The following is a 23940-nucleotide window of genomic DNA, read 5'->3' as shown; positions in this document are numbered from 1 at the left end:
CTCCATTGTCTGGACATACCACAGTTTATCCATCCACCTACTGAAGGATATCTTGGTTGCCTCCAGGTTTTGGCAATTATGAGTAAAGCTGCTATAAAAATTCATGTGCAGGTTTTTGTGTGGACATAAGTTTTCAGTTGCTTTGGATAAATACCAAACAGCGTGATTGCTAGATCATATGGTAAGATTGTGTTTACTTTTGTAAGAAACTGCCAAACTGTACCATTTTGCATTCCTACCAGCAATGAATGAGAGAGTTCCTATTCTTTCACACCCCCATCAACATTCAGTGTTCAGTGATCTGCAGGTTGGCCATTTGAATAAGTATGTAGTGGTATGTCATTGTTGTTTTAATTTGTGTTTTCCTGATGATGTGTGATCTGGAGCATCTTTTCATTTGTATCTGTATCCATCTGTACATCTTCTTTGGTGAGCTGTCTGTTAAGGTCTTTGGTCCATTTTTAAAAAATTTATTTATTTGAGAGAGAGAGAGCAAGCGAGCAAGCACGAGTGGAGAGAGGGGCAGAGGGAGAGGATCTCAGGCAGACTCCCACGACCCATGAGATCATGACCTGAGCCAAAATCATGAGTTGGATGCTCAGCCAACTGAGTCACACAGGCGCCCCTTTGGCCCATTTTTTAATTGGGTTGTTTGTTTTCTTTTTATTGAGTTTTCAGAGTTTTTTGGATATATATTTTGCTTTATCAGATGTGTCTTTTGCAAATATTTTCTCCAGTCTGTGGCTTGCCTTCTCATTCCCTTGATACTGACTTTCATAGAGAAGTTTTTAATTTTAACAAGTCCAGCTTATTAATTATTTCTTTCATGAATTGTGTGCCTTTGGTATTGTATCTAAAAAGTTTATCACCAAACCAAGATTATCTAAGTTTTCTTCTAATATTACGTTCTAGGAGTTTTTTGTTTTGTTTTGTTTTGTTTTAAGTAAAGGTTCCACACCCGGCATGGAGTCCAACAAGGAGCTTGAACTCACAACCCTGAGATCAAGACCTAAGCTGATATCAAGAGTCTGATACTTAATAGACTGAGCCACCCAGGCATCGCTAACTTCTAGGAGTTTTGTAGTTTGGCTTTTACATTTATGTCTGTGATCCATTTTGAGTTCATTTTTGTGGAGAGTGTAAGGTCTGTGTTTAGGTTTTTTTGTTTTTGTTTTTGTTTTTGTTTTTTTGCATGTGTATGTACAGTTGTCTCAGCACCATTTGTTGAAATGATTATCTTTGCTCCATTATATTGCCTTTGCTCCTTTGTTTAAAGACCAGTTGACTATATTTATGAGGGTCTACTTCGGGGCTCTCCATCCTGTCTGTTGATCTTTTTGTCTATTCTTTCACCAATGCTACATTGTCTTGATTACTGTAGCTTTAGAGTATATCTTGAAGTTAGGTAGTGTCAGTCCATCAACATTGTTCTCTTTCAATATTGTGTTGGGTATTCTGTGTCTTTTGCCTCTCCGGTTAAGCTTTAGAATCAGTTTGTTGACATCCACAGAATAATTCACTGGGATTTTGATTGAGAGTGCATTGAATCCATAGATCAAGTTGGGAAGAACTGACATCCTGACAGTATTGAGTATTCCTATCCATGAACATGGAATATCTCTCCATTTATTTAGTTTTTCTGTGATTTCATTCATCGGAGTTTTGTCATTTTCCTCATAGAGATCTTGTACATATTTTGTTAGATTTATACCTAAGTATTTCATTTTTGGGGATGCTAATGTAAATGGCATTGTGTATTAAATTTCAAATCCTACTTGTTCATTGATGGTATATATACATAAAAAAAAAAGTTGAGGGTGCCTGGGTGGCTCAGTTGATTAAGCCACTGCCTTCAGCTCGGGTCATGATCTCAGGGTTCTGGGATCGAGCCCTATGTCTGGCTCCCTACTCAGCAGTGAGTCTGCTTCTTCCTCTCCCTCTGCCCATCCCCCTGCTCACTCTCTCTCTGTCTCTCAAAAAAAAAAAAAAAAAGTTGAGGGGCACCTGGGTGACTGAGTCATTTGAGTGTCTGACTCTTGATTTTGGCTCAGGTCACAATCTCAGGGTCATGGGATTGAGCCCCATGTTGGGCTCCTTGCTCAGTGGGGAATTTGCTTGGGATTCTCACCCTCTCCTCCTCCCTCTCCTTCTCCCCCCACTCATGCTTGCTCTCTTTTTCTCTCTCTCTAAAATAAATAAACCTTGGAGCACCTGGGTGGCTCAGTCAGTTGAGTGTCTGCCTTTGGCTCAGGTTATGATCCCAGGGCCTTGGGATCCAGCTCTGCATGGGGCTCCCTGCTCAGTGGGGAGCCTGCTTCTCCCTCTGTCTGCCGCTCCCCCTGCTTGTGCTCTATCTCTCTCTGTCAAAATAAATCTTTTTAAAAAGCAGTTGACTTTTGTATAGTAACCTTATATCCTGCAACTTTACTGTAATCACTTATTAATTTCAGGAGGGTTTTTTTTTTATTATTCTTTGGATTTTCTACATAGATGATTATGCTATCTGCCAATAAAGACAGTCTTATTTCTTCCTTCCCAATCTGCAATACCTTTTACTTCTTGTCTTACTGCATTAGCTAGTACATCCAGTACAGTGTTGAAAAGAAGTAGTGAGAGGAAACATTCTTACCTTGTACCTGATCTTAGTGGGAAAGCTTCAACTTTCTCAACATTAAGTATGATGTTAGCTGTAACATCAGCTTTTTTTGGAGATGTTCTTTTATCAGGTTGAGGAAGTTCTTCTCTATTCTTAGTTTGCTGACAGTTTTTATCATCAGTGTAGGATTTTATCAAATGTTTTTTCTGCATCCACTGATATGATCATGTGATTTTTCTTTAGCCTGCTGATGTGATAGATTACATTAACTAATTTTTGAATGTTGAACCATCCTTGCATACTTGGGATAAATCTCACTTGGTTGTGATGTGTAATTCTTTTTTATACATTGTTGGATTTTATTTACTTACTTTGTTCAGGATTTTTTTTTTAAGATTTATTTATTTATTTTAGGACAGAGCATGCATGCACATGCAGGAGTAGGGGGAGAGGCTTAGGGAGAGGGAGAGAGAATCCTCAAGCAGACCCCCCATTGAGTGTAGAGCCAGTGTGGGGCTTCATCCTAGGATCCTGAGATCGTGACCTGAGCCGAAATCAAGAGTTGGATGCTCAACCAACTGAGCCACCCAGGTGCCCTGATGTTGAGGATTTTTGCATTCATGTTCATGAGTGACATTGGTCTGTGGTTTCATTTCTTTTCTTTTCTCTTCTCTTCTTTTCTTTTAATTAAGATTTTATTTATTTGACAGAGAGTGTGCACGTGCACAAGCAGGGGGAGCGTGAGGAGAAGCAGGCTCCCCACCAAGCAGGAACCCCGATGCAGGGCTCGATTCCAGGACCCTGGAATCACAACCTGAGTCAAAGGCAGACGCTCAACCAACTGAACCACTCAGGCGCCCCCTCTTTTCTTTTTTTTAATTTAATTTTTAAAAAAGATTTTATTTATTTCTTTATTTATGACAGAGTGCTCAAGCAGGGGGAGGAGCAGAGGGAGAGAGGCTCAATCCCAGGACCCTGAGATCATGACCTGAGCTGAAATCAAGAGTCGGACACTTGACCAGCTAAGCCACCCAGGCACCCTTGACCCCTTTATTATTATGTAATGCCCCTTTTTATTCCTGATAATGTTCCTGGCCAGAAGTCTGAAATCAGGGTGTGAGTAGAGTGATAGTCTCTATGGAGGCACTCATGAGAATCCTTTTCTTCCCTCTTCCAGCTTCTGGTGGCTGCTGGCATTTTTTGGGTTATGGCCACATCACTCCAATCTCTGCTTTTGTCTTCACATTACCTTCTCCTCTTGGTGTGTATCTTCCTTTGCCTTTCTCTTACAAGGATGCCTGTGATGGCATGGAGGGCCTAGCTGCATCATCCAGGATAACCTCTTCATGTCAAAATCCTCAGTTTAATCATCATATACGTAATGTGGGATCTAGGAATTAGTACATGGACATATCTTTGGGAGCTGTTATGGGTTGAATTGTGTTCCCTAAAATTTACATGTTGAAGTCCTAGCCCCAGATATCTTAGAATGTGGCTTTATTTGGAAATAGGATTGTTGTAGATACAATTAGTTAATATGAGATCATATTAGAGTAGATTGGGCCCCTAATCCAATATAACTGGTGTATTTATAAATAGAGGAAACTGGACACAGATGTGTACCCAGGGAGGACACCATGTAAAGATTGGAGTTATGCTACCACAAACCAAGGAACACCAGAGATTGCTAGCAAACCATCAGAAGCTACAAGGTGAGCACGGAACAGATTTTCCCTCACATCTTCAGAAGGAACCAACCCTGCTGACATCTTGATTTCAGACTTCTGACCTACAGAATTGTGAGACAATAAATTTGTTGTTTCAGGTCAGCTCTAGCAAACTAAAATAGGAACCATTATCAGCCTACCACAGTATGCTTGAAATCTGTTACTTGCTATAGTGAGTTGTTACCAAGAAGTGAGGACGAGGAGTACCAGTCTTCGCTCATCCCTGACATCCATCAGTAGGCTTAATGGCCTTTTTATTTATCCTTTCTCTCCTCTTTTCCCTTAACAGATGGGGCTGTTGTAATGTGATATGAAGGTTAATAGGATCCCATTAACACCTCCTGGTTTGTCTACATTCTGATATAATAGGATGGGAGGTTCTATATAATTGGAACAATTTGTTATTTTAGACCACAATCAAAAATTGAATATGGATTTTCACAAATGTCTCTAGTGAGAGACTTGGTGCACACAAAGAATCTGTTGTAAGAATAAAATTAAGGCATTTCCCTTTGTGTATTTTGCCAGGTATCTCTAACCTTGAGTAAGACTGGAGACAGTTTCCAGAAATTAGCCCATGAATAATTTTCTCAGTTCATTCAGACTCCTGTTAGCTTTTGTGGGTTCAGTTTAATAATAAAAAAAAAAAATACTTGAATATCTGCAATGTGCTAGACACCATGCTAGATACTAGTGACAGAAAGATGTATAAGACATCAAAGTATTCACTGTCTCATAAGGGAGTCAGACACATAAAAATGTAATTACACTGTAACATGATAAATGTAATAATGTAAGTATTTGCAAGTTCAAAGAGGTCTGGTAGACATCAGGGAAGGTTTCCTGGAAGAGATGATGTTTTAACCGGTTTAGGAAAATAAATAAAAATTTGCCAAGAAAAATTTTTTTGCCAGACATAGAAGGTAGAGATGAACATTAGAGAATATTCCACACATAAGAGAACAGCAGACATAAAAGAATGAAACAGCATGGTGCGTTCAGACAGGTAGCTTGAGATTGATAGAGAGCAGCAGGAGATGAGGCTGGAAAGTTAGCAGGGGCAGTTTCCCCAGCACCTGATGTTGCTGCTGTAGTGGATCACTGTGATAGTCAAGAAGCATGTGGATAAGTGTTACTGTTAGGCAGCATAGGCTCCATTCTTTCCCCCTGCCTGCCTGCATTCTTTTAATGTAGACCTCTGTTCAGTGGCCACCATTCCAAAAATATACCTCGTATGACCAAAAAAAAAAAAAAAAATACCCTCCAGAATATAAGGAGTTTCCTGTTTGCTTGGTTTTATGTCAGAGCTTTCCAAGTTAGATACAAAGATAATCAGCTGAATGTAACAGTAAGTCAGGGTAAGAATTTCTTCATCAAATTAAGGTGGCAAGGCAGAATCAAGGCAGTGCATCTTACAAGCTTCTGGCTTACTCAAGAGACTTGCCGAACCATTTGAATCGTTGTCTATTTCTTTACTAGCCTATAACAACTTCTGTAGTTGCTAAGGCTCTGGACAGTTAAGCTTTGATGGTTTGTTTGAAACAAAAACATATTGCTTCATTTTGGAATTATTTGTGAGTGAGTGAAGGAGTATAATATTGTAAGCTTGCCCCAACCATTGAAACACTGTTTTGAGTTTTGGTGACTGAGGTATCTACATCTTTCTATCTTTCTCCTTCCCTTGCTCTTCTACCCTTGTCCTTTCCTGTCTTCCTCCCTTTCTCCCTCTCTTTTTCTCTGTCCCACTTTCTCTCTTTCAGGTTCGATTTTTCTTTTGGCTGAACTGTTACATTACCAAATTGTACAAGTCCTTAAAGGGGCAGAATTTTTAGCTATTGTAGGCTCTGTAGTGTGATTTGTAGTACATGCTCTGCTCAGCTCATTGTAAGCATTCAGAATCTCCCATATTACCAAGAAGTGTTTAGAGTATTCTTTTTGCATAATGAAATTTTCGTCAGCCCAAGAGAAAAACACAATGTAGTAAATTATCCCAACTTTGAATGTTAAGAGCCACACTGTTCACACTGTATTTTTGTCTTTCCCACTCATATGTAAGATCAGGGACAACAACACTTACTGTGTGGCAAAATAGATGTGATGTCTTATTCAAAATAAAAGTGATGTCTTGTTCAAGGGCTCTGTACCTCATAATATCCTGATAAGAATTTGGGAAGAGAGATGAGACTGAAAAACATAAATGTATAATGTCCCAAAGAACTTAATAGGACTGTGTGATAATCATTTTGACCCAAAAAGCTTTCCTTGCTTTGTTAAGAACTAAAGTTATCCCTTTGGGAACTTTAATAATACCCCAACTAAGTAGATACATTTGAAAAGTAGACTACTAAAAGGTCTACCATTAGGCAGGGGCTATGGAAAAAGCAATTAGCCATGTAACTGACACAATTCCAAGCCCTGCTGAATTGCTGCTGGGAGTTTTCTGCTCCTAGGCACTGGTCCTTTAAAGTTTGTTGAGCATAAGGGGCACCTGGGTGGCTCTGTTGGTTAAAGTTGATTAAGTGGTTAAGTATCTCTTGATCTTAGCTCAGGTCTTGATCTCAGGGTTGTGAATTCAAGCCCCACATTGAAAAAAAAAAAGTAAAGTTGTTGAACATTTAATCCATACAAGCGAATCACACTATCTGAAGGTAATGAGTCTATTGTTGTTCATGCTTAAGCACAGTTCCCAAGAGTACCCTGGAGTTTAATGCAGAGCCAGCCGTTAGGTATTTGAGGGACAAAGGCAGCAGGAATAAAAGAAGATGTGGCTCAACCTAAAACTCCGTATGTTACTGGAGAGGATCTTTAACTGCCTCAGGTTCAAGAGCAGCATGACAAGGTGCCTCTCTCTTACCATTTTGTCCTTCCCTAAAGCCAGAATGTGTATAGCCATTGTTTGTAAGAACTCTGTGGCAGTAGGTGATGATGAGATGAAGTAATTTATTTGGTATACTATATGAAAGTGAAAATGGAATTCTGCATTAAGGTACAACTGATAAATATTCATGAAGATGTAGAATGAGATACTGTCTGCTGTATTCCATTTTCAAGTTCCTTAAATAGAAAATGAGGAGGAATCTATATATCCTGAAATTCATTGTGTATTGGTTAGGAATGGTTTCAGCTGCGACTACTTCCTGTAGCTTAAAACTTTGTGAACAGTTGTAACATAAGAAGTCTAGAATTAGGACTGTTTGAGCAGCTAAACAAGGTTATTAAGGACCTGGGTTCTTTCTGTCTTTCTGCTCCACCATTTTTAGCATTTACCTTTTAGTCTCAAATTTGTTGCCTCACAGTCCGAGGATGAGCAAGAAAAGAATGGAAGTAGCACCAGGAACTTTCCTCTTCTAGTTTCCCCTTTATAAGGAAACAAAAGCTTTCCCAGAAGTGCAGTCTTTTATCCCAGGCCCAGGGGATTTCTATGGCCTAAAGTGTGTGACAGCGTTAATCTTAGCTGCATGGGAAGCTGAGGAAGTGAGTATCTGGCTTTTCAGCGTTTATAGTGGGAGGCAAACAAGGGAGAAGTGTTGGGAATGGAGGTTGGGTTTAAAAAAAAAAAACAAGTGTCTTCCTCAAACCTATTTCCTCTTCCCTGTCCCTGCTCTACTACCACTCCCTTTCCCCAGACAACCCAGTATGTAAGGCGATAATTGACAACAGTCTTTTCAGGACCAGAGAGCCTGATAAGCCATACAGATTTCCAGTTTTAAAGTCATTGGATCCAGAATTTAGTTTATGGCCTTATTGGGAAAAAAACACAGGGACTATGATTGAGAGGAGAGGGGTTCTGGGAAGGTGGCAAAGTAGGAAGCACCAGGAATTGACCTCCCCACCTAGACAACAATTACACTGGCAGAATCTGATATAACTATTTGGCAATTCTGGAGTCTGTTAAAGCGCTTGCAACTTATAGGGGGAAGGGATTAGAAAGTAAATTGTGATTAATTTTAGTCAGTTTCAGCTCAGCACAGTAGTAGCTACTCTCCTCCACCCCCAACCAGGAGCCAGCTGTGCATGTGTTCCTGGAGCAGCTTATACACAGCATATGGGAGCTAGGATGGGCAGATAGGATCCTGTCTTCCAAATAATCAGATTGCTGCTCTGATTGTTCATTGTTGCTTCTGATCTCAGAGGTGTAGACAGAGAGGTAGGTAGCCATTTTTGTTGCACCTCCCCTCATTGTAGAAGCACCTCTCCATCTGGCTGAAGTGATTTCCAGGGGGTTTAAAAGGCCAGCACCTTACCCCCCACCCCTTTAGTCTTCACTTTTCCCCCATTTGGGAGCCAGACATTAAAGACTAGGGCCCTCAAAAACAATTGCATATATAAGAAAATTAGAAAGCGACTGTGTGAGCTCAGGGAAAGGCTCAAAAAGACCTAAGAAAATAATAAGTTTATGCCTCAGTCTGATCCTCAGCACAGAGACACCCTACATCAATCAAAAACACAAAAAACAATAATAAAAATCAGCAAGGCTTGGGGAAGGGGTAGAATCTGATTTCCAGTTACTACTTTATTAAATAGATTCAAATGCCCAGTGTTCAGGGCACCTGGTTGGCTCAGTCAGTGGAGCATGCAACTTGATCTCAAGGTTGTAAGTTTGAGCCCCATGTTGGGTGTAGAGATTACTTAAAAATAAAATCTTTAAAAAATCCCAGTGTTCAAAAACAACAAAAAAAATCACAAGGCATACAAAGGAACAGCAAAGTATAGCCTATTTAAAGGAAAAAATAAACAAACTCCCTGAAAAAGACCTGATGGCAGATCCACTGGACAAAGACTTTAAAACAACTATCTTAAAGATACTCAAAGAACTAAAGGAAGATGTAGCAAAAGTTAAGAAATAACAGTGTGTGAACAAAATGGAAATACCAACAAGGAGATAGAAAACCTAAAACCAAAAAGAAAATCTGGAACTAAAAACTACAATAACTGAAATGAAAAATTTACTAGAGGAATTTGAAGCTAGATTTGAGCAGGCAGAAAAAAGAATCTGCAAACCTGAAGATAGGAGAATGGAAATTATCAAGTGTGAGGAACAGAAAGTAAAATGAAGAAAAGCAAACAGAGCTAGAGGACCTATATGATACAATTAACATACACATTGTGGTAGTCCTGGAAGAAGAGGGAAAGAAAGGGGCAGGGAGAATATTTGAGGAAATAATGGCCGAACACTTTCTGAATCTGATGAAAGACATGACTTATAAACATCCAAGAAGCTCAACAAACTGCAGGTAAGATGAACTCAAAGAGACTCAGACCAAGACACATTATAAATAAACTGAAAAGACAAAGACAGAATCTTGAGAGCAGCAAAAAGGAAGTGAATCATCACATACAAAGGATCCTCCATATTATTATCAGATTTTTTTTTTAAGATTTTATTATTTGAGAGAGAGTGAGCGAGAGAGAGCGCAAGTGGAGGGAGGAACAGAAGGAGAAGCAGACTTCCTGCTGAGCAGGTAGTCCAATGTGGGGCTCGATCCTGGGAGTCTGGGATCATGACCTGGACCAAAGGCAGATGCTTAACTGACTGAGCCACCCCCAGGTGCCCGTATTATTAGATTTATGATCAGAAACTTTGGAAGCCAGAAGACACTGGGCTAATATATGCAAAGTGCTAAAAGAAAACACCTGCCAATCGAAAATCCTATATCCAGCAAAACTGCCCTTTAAAAGTGAGGGAGGGGTGCCTGGCTGGCTCATTCAGTGGAGTGCATGACTCTTGATCTTGTGGATGTGAGTTCCAAGCCCATGTTGGGTGTAGAGATTACTTAAAAATAAAATCTTTAAAAACAAAAAACAAAAATGAGGGGAAAATTACAATATTCCCAGATAAACAGAGACTGAGGGAGTTCATGACCACTAGACCTGCCCCAAAAGAAATGCTTGAGGGAGTCCTGAAAGGTGAAAGGATTCTAGTCACTAACCCAAATTACAAAAAATTCCATTTACAATTGCATCAAAAAGAATAAAATACTTAGGAATTAACTTAAGGAGGTAAAAGACTTGGACAATGAAAATTGCAAGACTGCTGAAAGAATTTAAAGAAGATGTAAATAAATGGAAACACATCCCAGGGCACCTGGGTGACTCAGTCGGTTAAGTGTCTGCCTTTGGCTCAGATCATGATCCCAGGGTCCTGGGATCCAGCCCCATGTCGGGCTCTCTGCTTGGTGGGGAGCCTGCTTCTCCCTCTCCCTCTGTCCGCTGTCCCCCTCCCTCTGTCTGCTGCTCCCCCTGCTTGTTCTCTCTCTCTCTCTCAAATAAATAAAATCTTAAAAAAAAAAAAATGGAAACACATCCCATGTTCATGGATTGGGAGACTTAATATTGTTAAAATATCAATACTATCCAGAGCAATAAGGTTCAATGCAGTATCTATCAAAATCCCAATAACATTTTTTATTAATAGAAAACCTATCCTAAAATTCGTATATAATCTCAAGGGACCCTGAATAGCCAAAGCAGTCTTGAAAAAGAACAAAATTGGAGGATTCACACTTCCTGATTTCAAAACTTACTACAAAGCTACAGTAATCAAACATTGTGGTATTGGCATAAACACAGACATATAGGCCAATGGTAATAGAATAGAGATGCCAAAAATAATTCCTCACATATACAGACAAATGATTTTTGACAAGGGTGTCAGGACCATTCAGTGGGGAAAGAACAGTCTTTTCAATAAATGGTGCTGGGAAAACTGGATCTCCACATGCAAAAGAATAAAGTGGGAGAGGTGCCTGGTTGGCTCAGTTGGTTGAGCAAATGACTTTGGCTCAGGTTTTGATCCCAGGGTCCTGGGATCAAGTCCCACATCAGGCTCTCTGCTCAGTAGGAAGCCTGCTTCTAACCTATCCCTCTGCCACTCCCACTGCTTGTGCTCTCCTGCTCTCTCGTTCTGTCAAATAAATAAAATCTTAAAAAAAAAAAAGGAAGAAAGTTGGATCCCTCCCTAACACCATATATAAAAATTAACTCAAAATGGATCACGGACCTAAATGTAAGACCTAAAACAATAAACTCTTAGAAGAAAACATAGGACAAAAGCTTCATGACATTGGATTTGGCAATGATTTCTTGGAAAAGAAAAGGATAGACACATTGAACTTCATTAAAATTTAAAAATTTTGTGCATTAAAAGACACTATCAGGGGTGCCTGGCTGGCTTAGCTGGTAGAGCATGCAACTCTTGATCTTGGGGTCATGAGTTTGAGCCACATGTTGGGCATGGAGCCTACTTAAAAAATAATAAGATAATAATAATAAAATTTTTTAAAAAGACACTGTCCAGAGGTGGGTGGGGAGATGGGTTAAATAGCTGATGGGGATTCAGGAGGGCCCTGTTGTGGTGAGCACCGGTTGTTGTAGTGAAGTATTGAATCACTATGTTGTACACGTGAAACTAGTATTACACTCTATGTTACGCAACTGGAATTTGAATAAAAACTTAAAAAATAAAATGCGTGAGTTACATACAAATAAAAAATACAATTAGATATCTTAAAAAAAAAGACACCATCCACAGTATAAAAAGACAACCCACACAATTGGAGAAAATATTTATAAATCATATATCTGGGATTAATACCCAGAATATTTAGAGAACTCTAAAACTCAACAGCAAAACAACTTGATTGAAAACTGGGTAAAGGACTTGAATAGACATTTTTTCCTAAAAAGACATACAGATGGCTAATGAACACATGAAAAGATGCTAAACATTACTAATCATTAGGGAATTGCAAACCAAAACTACAATGAAATACCACTTCACACCCATTAAGATGTCTTCTTTAAAACAAACAAACAGAAAAGAAAAAGCGTTGACGAGGATGTGGAGAAATTGGAACCCTTGTGCACTGTTGATGGGAATATAAAATGGTATAGCCAATGTGGAAAACAGCATGGTGATTACTCAACAAATTAAAAATAGAATTACCATATAATCCAGCAGTTCTACTTCTGGGTATATACCCAAAAGAATTGAAAGCAGGGTCTTGAAGAGAAATTTGTACACCCATATTTATAGCAGCATTTCACAATAGCTAAAATTTGGAAACAACCCAAATGTCCATCATTGATGAATGGATAAACAGAATGTGGTATATACATACAATGAGGTATTATTCAACCTTAGAAAGGAAGGAAGTTCTACAGTATACTACAACATGGATGAACTTTGAAGACCTGCTAAGTGAAGTAAGTCACAAAAAGACAAATATTCCACTTATATGAGGTATTTAGTGTAGTCAGACTCAAAAAGACAAAGTGTCATGGTGTTTAACAGGGGCTGGGGGAAAGGGCAATGGGAAGTTATTGTTTAGTAGGTTTAGAGTTTAGTTTTACAAAATGAAAAGAGTTACAGGGATGGATGGTAGTGATGGTTGCACAACAGTGTGAATGTATTTAATACCACTGAACTGTACACTTACAGATGGTTACAGTGGTAACTTACGTGCATTTTACCACAATAAAAAATTAAAAAGAGACAAGAGGAAAGAAGATTTATGCTTACTGGTTTACTATGATACTAGGGAATCCCAGAGAAAAAGAAGTTGAGATGACTAGGACTTTGGGTAAGTATCTTGATACCTGATATAAGATTATATTTCTCAGTTGCACTGAGCAACAAGCAGAATTTTTTTTTAAGATTTTACTTATTTATTTGACAGAGAGAGACACAGTGAGAGAGAGAAGACAAGCAGGGGGAGTGGGAGAGGGAGAAGCAGGCTGCCCACGGAGCAAGGAGCACGATGCGGGACTCTTTCCCAGGACCCTGGGATCATGACCTGAGCAGAAGGCAGACCCCTAATGACCGAGCCACCCAGGCGCCCCAACAAGCAGAATTTAAAAACAAAATGCCCAACCTTTCCAACTTAAACCGATAAGAAATGATATTTGCCACCCTCTTTCCTATACCGCTCAATCCCTGTTGGAGTGGGCCTATGTGACCTTTGGAAATCCGTTTCCATTTTGCTGTGATTTATTGGTATCTGCAACTTACTTGGCACAAGACACCACCTGTGGGGTCATGCGTTTTCACATTGTCATAAACAAAACGAAGGAACAAGGAACCAAAATTGAATGATCAGGTATGGCGTAGTGTTTAAAACTTCTGCTACTTAAAGGAAGAGTTGTGTCATTAGTCTTAATTATGTAGAATAAGCATTGATATTAATCTCAGATCTTAACAATGGAGATCTAGCAATTCAATGTCAATTATGGTTTTAATATTCTTCCCTCCACCAACTGATTTGTTGACTAGATTGTAATATACCTTTTCCTCTTGTCAGACACTCCAACGTACACTTTATAAAAGGAAGAATCCAGTTCCTCACACTGCTTTGACTCCTGTGGGATGCTGATATTGTACCCTATAAAATTCAAGTAATTGGGATCCTAAAAGACAATGCTTGAAAGGATGTGGTTAAAATTACCACTAGTGATTTGGGGAGTGAAGAAAGAAAAGGTTGCTGTCTCTGAATTGACATCTTTTGCACAGAGCATTTTAGTTGGTAGTAAAATAAAGTTCAGCAATGGACTCAGTTACCTGAAGAAAGGGAATTGACCCATAAGACATGGTATCAATGCCCTTTCATACTGCAGCAGTATAACTCCAGCATGCTGAAATTGCCGTAGATGCCTTTCTGTAATAAAGGGAATCTGGTGTCTAACAAAATAGTGGAGAGGATACACAAATTCTCATTTACTCGAGTAATAAAGTATACTTTGGAAATAGAGATGGAAAGGCATCAGATCATTGAGAAAGTCTGAAGACCCAAAGGTGATACAGTTTTTGAACAGTTATTTTCATACCACTATATAAAACTTGACCCAACCACTCCAATAGGAATTTACTGAGCACCTACTGTGTGCTCACCACTAGGCCAAACCCCAAGATGGGGCAAGTGGGAGGGTAGAGATTAAGTGTAGGATACATTTTTAACCCTCTACAGGTTTACAGTGTACTTTAAAGGATAAAAATACGAGACTGCATAGACCAAAATTCTGAATTACATGGTACGAACCATTGAAGTACCTTATACAAGTTTAGGAGAGAGAGATTACTAAAGAGGCATGAAAGAAGTTCTCAAAAACCAATTGAATTTCAGCTGGGCCTTGGAAAAATGGTAGGATTTGAATGAACAGAGGGGAGAGAGAAAGACATGGCTGAGAATAGGCAAATTGTGTGGGGGCACTAAACTGAGAACAAGTAGACTTTGCAGATCAGTAGAGAGAGTGACCTAGATAGAAAGCACCAGTGAAAGAATAGGAAAAACTAAGTCCTAAAAATACAAGAGGACCAGAAAACTAATGCATTTTATATTCCTTTAAAATCTCCTCTCAGGGGCGCCTGGGTGGCTCAGTCATTAAACGTCTGCCTTCAGCTCGGGTCATGATCCCAGGGTCCTGGGATCGAGCCCCACATTGGGCTCCCTGCTCAGCAGGAAGCCCGCTTCTCCCTCTCCCACTCCCCCTACTTGTGTTTCCTCTCTCACTACCTGTCAAATAAATAAAAATAAAATCTTTTAAAAAATAAAGTCTCCTTTCAACCCCCTTCTCATCAGAATCAAGATTTTCAGTGATATAAATCCCCTTTGTTGCCATTTTGACTTTTTCTTGTCTTAATTTTTGAAATTGTGTCTGTGTCTTATTCTAAGCACCTCACATTAGAATATTCTCAGTCCTGTATGGACCCAGCCTCTAGTTCCATTGCAAAGATTGGGTATTTAAAATACCCACTCTTCAGGGGCACCTGGGTGGCTCAGTTGTTAAGCATCTGCCTTCGGCTCAGGTCATGATCCCAGGGTCCTGGGATCAAGCCCCGCATCGGGCTCCCTGCTCAGCGGGAAGCCTGCTTCTCCCTCTCCCACGCCCCCTGCTTGTGTTCCCTCTCTCGCTGTCTCTCTCTGTCAAATAAATAAATGAGATACTTAAAAAAATAAAATAAAGTACCCACTCTTCTTTTGGTATAATGAAAATTCTGCCACTATTATACACATGGACTAGAGTTTTATAAGTTGGGGATGCTTTGTAGCACTTTAGTGATATATACTAATTGGCATTTATTCAGCAAATATTAAGTACCTACTGTGTGCAGTAGGCGCATTTATTCAGCAAATATTAAGTACCTACTGTGTGCAGTACCTGTTCTAGGTGCTTGGGATGCTTCCATGAACAAACAAATGAAGAGGATCCTTCAAGAGGATCCTTGCTCTTGAAGAACTTATATTCTACTGGATGGCTTCATTGCTAGACCAACTATCAAATAATGTCTTTGCTCTTAAAATTACTTCTTTTTACAGTGGACTAATTTAGCTGATAAAATCTTTAAGACTCTCAAACAGCCTTCTCCAAACAGAAAATCCCTTACTCCATAGACAGAGGAATTTACCCTAGGTATAATTTGATGGGTTTTTCTCCCCTTTAGTTTGTCCTTCTCCTTCACTGCCCTGACAACATTTTCTCTTGGAGTATTTTGGGAAGAAGTTTCCTGTTCTTAATTTTCCTCTATAAATTACCTTGCTCACACATACAGCCTCTGAACTGCCACTGCAGTGGTTGTATTTATTTGTTGAACAATTCTGTACTTTGAAATGATTCATTCAAGAGCCATGAAGCATTCAGAGCAGGATGTATGACTCATTTAGTAAATAGCAGCATCTTGAAGTAGAGAACAGGAACCTAGGATTGACTAAGGTACAAATGAAAGTTATGTTGGCTTTGAGGTATGTTTATTTAGTCCTTTGCCGCCTTCTCCCATTCCCTACTTTCGCAAACAAGCAGTCTCTTGCATTGGGAATAGAAGCACTGCAATGAGGGTGGGAAGCATTATTAGGACTGTTGCAGATGTCCTAGTTTCTCCTTTCAGAATATGTGATCAACTGAAGAGATTAAATAATGTTCATAAAAAGGTGGGTTATTCTTTTCCACCCTGTTTAGCCATGACATCACTGTATTTTAGAGCTTGTTCCTCATAGTGTTTAGGCTTGCTATGGCTTTTTCATGCAGTTTTCTTTTCATCAAATATGTCCATGAAGTGCTGTCAGACCCAGAGACTTTGGAGAAGGGGATAGTTAGGTTTCAGCATAAATGAACTTTCAGAATATCACAAATATAAACTCAGTTCCTTGTATTGTTCCCTGATAGTTTAGGCATTCAGGGCTCATTTCCTAATAACCAAAGAGTTCTAAGTTGTCTCCTCCCCCCAGGCTGCTCTTCTAAAACAAGGAAAGGGACATGTATTAATCATAGGTCAAGGCATTAGAGCATTTTTAAATGTGAGGCAAATCCACATGGAAACTGGAGCTGTGGTGGCCAAAAACAACATTTCAGGAATGAATTTGGCTAGGGTTTGAGTGCATATTGCACAGAAATTTCATTGGTCACAATACTTTACCAAGGATTTAGCTTGAAACTGTTACATTTCTAATGCCCATATGCTTGTGCCTGGCTCAGAGTCAACAGGCAGAAATTTAGCTCTAGTTTGGCTTGAGCTCTCCTTTGCCCTGAGCCTTCTCTTCCGTTCTGTTTAGTGCTGTTATTTCAGAAAGTTTCTAGGAGACTAGTTTAATGGGATTAAGAAAAGAACTCTCTAAACGTTGACTTATTTAGAGTTATTCTGCAAAGAAAAACTAAGTTTTACTACAATACCTGTCTTGTCTACCTTGAGATTAAAAATGTAGAGAACTAGGGGTGCCTGGGTGGCTCAGTCGTTGGGCATCTGCCTTCGGCTCAGGTCATGGATCGAGCCCCACATCGGGCTCCCTGCTCGGCGGGAGGCCTGCTTCTCCCTCTCCCACTCCCCCTGCTTGTGTTCCCTCTCTCTGTCAAAATAAATAAAATCTCAAAAAAAAAAAAAATGTAGAGAACTAGCCATACATGCTGTATGCCAGGTACTATACTGTTTTATGTAATTATTTCATTTAAAAGCTTCAGAGGGGTATGAGGAAGCCTTTTGGGGTACCTGAAATATGTCATGTCTTGATCTAGGTTGTCATTACATTGTCATTTACTTATATAAAAATTCATTGATGGGACACCTGGGTGGCTCAGTCGGTTGAGTGGATGGCTCTTGGTTTCAGCTCAGGTCATGATCTCGGGGCCCTGGTATTGAGCCATGCATCGGGCTCCACACTCAGTAGAGTGAAGATTCTCTCTCTCCCTCTCCCCTCCCCCCTGCTTGCACTCGCTCACTCTCAAATAAATAAATCTTTAAAAAAAAATTCATTGAGGGACGCCTGGGTGGCTCAGTCGGTTAAGTGGCTGCCTTTGGCCCGGGTCATGATCCAGGGGTCCTGGGATCGAGTCCCACATCAGGCTCCTTGCTCAGCAGGGAGTCTGCTTCTCCCTCTCTCTCCCTCTGCTTGTGCACTCTCTGTCAAATAAAATCTTTTAAAAAAATTCATTGAGCTGTATACTTAATATGTTTTTTTGATACATGTTATATATCAATTTTTAAAAAATTTTATATCTTAAGACTTCATTCACTGAGATGTATTCCTGATTTACAGTTCCCACCATCTTTATTCTTCTGGCCATTTCTAACTCTTGATTTAGCTCTGTTCATTTAGTCAGTTTGCTAGTAGATAGGATTCTGGCTTCTCTTACAGAAGGATAGGTGAGAATGAAACTGCCTAGAAACAGAAAGGATTTTTACCAAAGATCTCCTGTGGAAAATTGTTAATGAAAAACTACTTTCCCTGCCCATTCTGCAACTGATACCAGTTTTCAGATTGATCCTCATGCCCCTGACATTCCATTTTAGGTTCCCTAACATTTCTTAAACCAAGAAAATCTCTATTGGGGAGTAAAAATCAAAAGTAGCCAAATATTTTGATTTGCTTCTTCTGTATTATCTCTTTGTAACAAGGCAATGCGTGAGAATTCCACTTAATTTGTCCTTCTCCCAATTATAGTGCTTTCTGTCTCTGTCTTCCTAATTTCTCTATCTTAAGTATTTGCAGATCTGTAGTACATCAGCCATTTTATAAAATGAGGTTGGGAGTTTTCTGCCTGTGTTTTTCTCCTTCCAAGTTTTAGATCCAAAAACATGTGTTGGCAGTTTGGCAAGCGAAACTAAAAAACAGCCTTTCTTTCCCCCCTTGTTTCTTTTTCTCTTTCCCTGTTACCAGGTAGCAGAATTTCTCAACAAAGATACAGTTGACATTTTGAGTCAGATAATGCTTTGTTTTAGGGCACTGTCCTGTGCATTTCGGCATATTTATCAGCATCCCATGCATCTATCCTGTAGAGGCTAGTAGCATCCCCCTGGTTGTGATAAGCAGTAATGTCTCCATTGCTAAAATGTCCCCTGGAGGTCAGAGTTGTCCTGGTTGAGAACCACTGCCATGTAGTATAAACTGTATTTAGAGAAAATGGGTTTGGGGAGCAAGATTCAAGATTGGCACATGATAAAAATTCCCATCAGATCTTTGAGAATATTATCCAGATCAGAGCTGTCCAAAAGAAATATAACGCAAACCACATATGTAATTTAAAATTTTCTAGTAGCCACATGAAAAAGTAAAAGTAAACAAGTAAAATTAATTTTAATAAGTTTATTTAACCCAGTATATCCAAAATATTATTTCAGCATGTAATCAACATGAAATTAGATATTTTACATTCTTTTTTTTTCTTTTTTTGTACTACATCTTTGAAATCCAGTGTGTGTTTTAACTTATAGTACATCTCAATTCAGACTAGCCGCATTTAAAGTGCTCAATAGTGATGTGTGGCTAGTGGCTCCCATACTGAATAGGGCAGATCCAAATCATCTTGGTCTATAGGGTGCTCATTAGCACATAATACTTCACCTTACCCATTTATGCCAAGAAACTGCCCTGATTCATTTACTTGAGCAAATTAGATGCTAAGCCATAGTTACTATACAGATCTTCTCCCAAGGCATATAAATTGTCTTCTTGATTCAGTATGACTTATATTCTTTAGTCTCCATTTTGAATGATAATCAGCCCTCTGTTATCTTGGAGATGGCTAATATCTACATATTCCTTGAAAATTATCATTATTTACCCTACAACCAAAGTTAACGTTCCTGAGTGGTTCTTTGCCAAAACCTTAGTCATAGGTAAGACCAAAGAACAAAGGAAGACCCTTTAAGGGTATTAATGGGAGAGTTAGATTTTTATTTTTATTTTTTTTAAGATTTTATTTATTTATTTGACAGAGAGAGACCCAGCGAGAGAGGGAACACAAGCAGGGGGAGTGGGAGAGGGAGAAGCAGGCTTCCCACTGAGCAGGGAGCGCTTATGGGGCTCAATCCCAGGACTCTGGGATCATGACCTGAGCCAAAGGCAGATGCTTAACGACTGAGCCACCCAGGCGCCCCGGGAGAGTTAGATTTTTAGATGGTCAATAATTCAAAGAGGAAATCCTTGTGGGAGCCTCTCCACCCATTTTAATTCTATAGAATAATCTATCTAATAAGGTCAAAATTTATATCACTTAATGATTTTAGATATTTTAATTGAGAAATTGCTTTTAGAGGGATGGTTTACTAGGCACACATTTCAAGACTGATCTAGAGACTTCTTAAGGGTTAACTTCTTTTTAGTTTTTAAAGCAATTTCAAGGGTTTTATTGTTTTTTTTTTCCTTAATGTAATCTCTACACCCAGCTTGGAGCTCGAACCTATAACCCAGAGATCAACAGTTGCACACTACACCAATTGAGCCAGTTAGGCTCCCCCTTATCGGTTAACTTTTTTTTTAAAGATTTTATTTATTTATTTATGTGTCAGAGAGAGTGCACAAGCAAGGGGAGTGGCAGGCAGAGGGAGAAGCAGACTCCCCGCTGAGCAGGGAGCCTGATGTGGGACTCGATCCCAGGACCCTGGAATCATGACCTGAGCCAAAGACAGATGCTTAACCAACTGAGCCACCCAGGCGTCCCTAAGGGTTAACTTTTAATAAATGAGAAAGATTATAAGGAACAATGAAAATAATAGCCAGATCAACATTCAATTTGATAAAAAGCTTTAGTATACTTTTATTCTCCCCCTTCCTACTCTAGCCACATAAAAATTGTATTAGAAATTATAAGGAGAGGGGCACATGGGTGGCTTAGTGGGTTGAGCTTCTGACTTTTGATTTTGACTCAGGTCATGATCTCACAGTCATGGGATCGAGCCCCAGGTCGAGCTCTAAGCTCAGTGTGGAGTCCGCTTGAGATTCTCTCTCCCTCTGCCCCTACTCCTGCTTGCTCACGCCATCTCTCTCTCTCTCTCTCTTTCTCTCAAAATAAATAAATAAACTCTTAAAAAAAAAAGAAATTATTAGAGATGACTGGAGCCAAGACCAGGCCAGTGCTCTGTTTCTTAAAATTCTGCCCATTTGTCTCCTCCTCAGAAGCTCACTACCTAATTTAGTCAGGGATTCTTAACTTTTGTGGTGTCATGACCCCCACTGGTAGTTTGGTGAGGCCTGTGAACCCCTTTCAGAATATTGTTTCTATTTTTTTTTCAGAATATTGTTTTTAAATTAATAAAGTGAAATACATAGGATTGATTATAAAGGAAAGCAATTATTTTGAAATACAGTTATCAAAAATGTTTTTAAAATATTTGATAACGTAGGGGTGCCTGGGAGTCTCAGTCAGTTAAGTGCCTGACTTCAGCTCAGGTCATTGTCCCTCCTCCCCGCCCCTTCCCTCGCTCATGTGTGCATGTGCTCTCATGCACTCTCTCTAATAAATGAATAAAATCTTTTTTAAAAATTTGAGAACGTCAGGGGCGCCTGGATGGCTCAGTCGTTAAGCATCTGCCTTTGGCTCAGGTCATGATCTCGGGGTCCTGGGATTGAGCCCCGCATCGGGCTCCCTGCTCAGCGGGAAGCCTGCTTCCTCCTCTCCCACTCCCCCGCTTGTGTTCCTTCTCTCACTGTGTCTCTCTCTAGGAAATAAATAAATAAATAAATAAATAAATAAATAAATAAAATCTTTTTTAAAAATTTGATAACGTCACATGTGTGCTTTTTAATTAATGCATTAGATAACAAGTTCTAGTGGTAGGTCTTGTGACTCCCATAGTTTCAAAGTAGTGATGAGTGTAAAGGATATTTTGATATATATGATAAGATGATATGTGTGATTTCTATTACAAGTTAGGAATGTTAAATTTCAGAATTTAGTGAGAATAAAGATGTAATTTTTTTTCTTATCCATGTTCATGGTTATCAGGCCCTCTGAGATGCCGATGGGTGGGAAATCCCTTTGGCCACCTTCAGTTCTTTTCAGAGCCCAGCTTTTGATTGGGAAAAAATGAATAGCTCAAGGGGGGAACAGGGCAGCAGAGAAGGGAGTGCAGGCTGGGGTGTGCGGCAGAGAGGAACCAGAACTAGAGGACAGATAAGACAAGTCGGGACTGTGTAGCAAAATTGTAACAGAAGGGGAGTTGCCTTTTTTAAAAAAAATTTTAAAGGTTTATTTATTTATTTTTTTAGATTTCATTTATTTATTTGAGAGAGAGAGTGCACAAGAGGGGGTAGGGTCAGAGGGAGAAGCAGACTCCCCACTGAGCAGGGAGCCCAATGTGGGACTCGATCCTGGGACTCCAGGACTCCAGGACCATGGCTGAAGGCAGTCGCTTAACCAACTGAGCCACACAGGCGCCCCAGGTTTATTTGAGAGAGAGAGAGAGAGAGAGCGCGAGTGGGAGAAGGAGAGAGAAACTCAAGCCGACTTCATGATGAGCATGGAGCCCGAATGAGGCTCAGTCTCATGACCCAGAGAGCGCACAACCTGAGCCGAAACCAAGAGTCCGCCGCTTAACCGACTATGCCACCCAGGCGCCCCTATGTGAAGTAAAATATTAAGTGATCCTAACTAGAGTAAAACCTGATGGAGGTGTCAAGTCTTTCTCTCAGCTCAGTTTTGAGGAGACTTGATTTTTAATATTAGAAAAGGACTTTTGCTTGAAAGTCATTCTTCTAGATTCTAGAACATTGTGCAAAAGTTTTCAGGCTACCTATATGAAATTTCCTTGAAATAGACTTATAAGCATCTTTTTGAAAAAGATTGTTAGAACATTACCAATATGTTTTGAAATTTTATACCTCTGTCTAATCCACTACTCTTCCTCTTCCCCTAAAATGATGGTTTTTCTTTGTTGTAGACTAGATTCTGCTCACTTCCTTTTACCAAATACCTGGCAATCCCAGAACCTCAAGAGTGACTTATTTAACCTACAAATATCATACCCCTGGTTAACAGAGTATTCTCTTCCTTTCTTCACCCTCAGGCCCACCCTTTTTTCCTTAGGGAGAAATCTGTGAAGGAAACAATTGATGCCTAGGGTTAACCAGCAATAGAGAAAACTAAAGATTTTGGCTAAATTCCCCCATACTTTATCAGTTTTACCCTGGATCCATCAGAAACCAATCATGCAGTCTTTTGACAGTTTTACTTTTTGATTCTTCATACCTTTACTTGAAAATTCACTTTTCCCTTCAGGCCTGTAGGCCTAGCCTGGAAGGATTTTACACCTTAAGCTAGCTTTAGTGGTGATTAGGGCTCACAGCAAATTTGGGGAAAATATCTACTTCCAGGTAAAATAAAGGAACTTAAACCGAAATTCAATGTCACTTTCTTGACTGGATAGGAGCTGGGATGGGTGGGGCTAGCTCCTGTCTATTTGGTTTGCAGTCAGGAAGCACTGTGGAAAAAAGAGCTAAAGGTATTTAGTGTGTGTGTATCTAATGAGGAAACTAAAAAGAGGGGACTAACCAGTCATTATTTTTTGAAACAAAAAGACAGACAGAAGCATGTTTCAGAGGCTGGCTGGTGAGGGAGCTGTGGGAAGCTGCAGCATCCAAGCTGTTCCTGTGTTGCAGGCATGTTTTAATGAAGGAACCAGGCCAGCCAGCCTCAAAGGGAATTTTGAGGGTATCATTCTTTTGAATTACTGCTGTTCATCTGTTCTCTTCACTTCCCCCGCTCTAAAGAAGGGGTGGGAGCATAAACTGTCCAGTGTCCGTCTTAGATGTCATAAACTGAGGCCGACCTAGCCTCACCTTTTCATTGTCCATTCACCCAAACCCCTAAACAAATAAAACCTCTATACCATCTCCTTTTCCCTTCCCTCATCCTGCCTACAGGCTTCTCCCTGCCCGAACAAAAATTTTTTTGCTTGCATTTTTATTCTTTCATTATATAGCCAGCAGCATTGCACTGGCCCCTTTATGGCTGACGGAGCCCAGGCGGGCTGCCCGATGAGGGAAGACAGCATTTGGCCGATGGGGCTGGTGTGTGCCATTACTGCTGGCCATTGGGCCTCTGTCCTCTACAGCTCCATCCTGGCTCATTAAAACCCTGAGCCAAATAGCTGGGCAGGCTCCTGCTGCAGCACTGTGGGGGCCAGGAAGTTAAATGGTTCTCCTAATCTTGCATAATTTATCTCCCTGTTAGCCCCCTCATAAATAGTCCAATTCAGCCCTACCATGGAGAGCTTCATTCTGAATTTCCTATGTTTGTGATGACCAACGAGTGTCCAGCCTTTCCCTTCTTCTCTCTTTATTATTATTATTAAAAATTATTTTCCCCTTGTTCGCTATGAGCCTTGCCTAAACGTTTTTTTCATTTGGAGCCTCC

At 39.9% G+C, this 23940-nt stretch overlaps 1 protein-coding gene across 2 annotated transcripts in view; it reads left to right on the top strand.

Moving 5' to 3' along the window:
* Window positions 1-23940, top strand: part of LOC114225704 (cyclic AMP-dependent transcription factor ATF-7) — an 88316-nt gene that overhangs the window by 35598 nt on the left and 28778 nt on the right. The gene's annotated exons all lie outside the window — the stretch shown is intronic.

Source organism: Eumetopias jubatus, unplaced genomic scaffold, assembly GCF_037043125.1.
Source record: "Eumetopias jubatus isolate StellerSeaLion01/CBP00866 unplaced genomic scaffold, mEumJub1_p1.0 scaffold_8, whole genome shotgun sequence".
NCBI lineage: Eukaryota > Metazoa > Chordata > Mammalia > Carnivora > Otariidae > Eumetopias > Eumetopias jubatus.
The sequence above is the reverse complement of the archived record's forward strand: the minus strand, read 5'-3'. Positions and strand labels throughout refer to the sequence as shown.